Source organism: Triticum dicoccoides, chromosome 3B (assembly GCF_002162155.2).
Source record: "Triticum dicoccoides isolate Atlit2015 ecotype Zavitan chromosome 3B, WEW_v2.0, whole genome shotgun sequence".
Lineage (NCBI taxonomy): Eukaryota > Viridiplantae > Streptophyta > Magnoliopsida > Poales > Poaceae > Triticum > Triticum dicoccoides.
The window spans coordinates 794,011,437-794,011,930 of NC_041385.1; positions in this window are offsets into that span (position 1 = coordinate 794,011,437).

Genomic DNA, 494 nt, shown 5'->3' on the forward strand with positions numbered 1-494 from the left:
GGCGAGGCGAGGCCACGGCGGCGCCAGCGGAGCCGGGGGAAGAAGGCCATGGCGTGGGCGCGTGCGCGCGAGGAAGAGAGGAGGAGGTGGAAGCTCACGGGGCGACGTAGGGTTCATGGCAGTGGGCTCGGTGGAGGTCGAGGACGACGTGCGGCGTGGCGGCGTGCAGTCGAAGACGACGGGGCAGTGGCGAGGACGGAGGAGCGCGGCGTTGTCGACGCGGCGGAGCGGTCCTCGGGTGGCGGCGGTGGCGACGGCGCGGCATCGGGGCTCGGGGCGCCGCGGGGTTGAGCCCCCGCTCCAGATCGGGGGTGGAGGGGCTGGGGCGGCACATGGACGGGAGGAGAAGGAGGGGCGATGACGGGCGGCGGCGAGGTGGCCTTGGCCGGTGAAGCCACCGGGTGGCGACCGGCGATGGTGCTCGGGGCGAGGGGCGTCGTTGCCCCTCGATCTAGGTCGGGGGAGAGGGAGGAACGGGGTCGTGGGATCGGGCG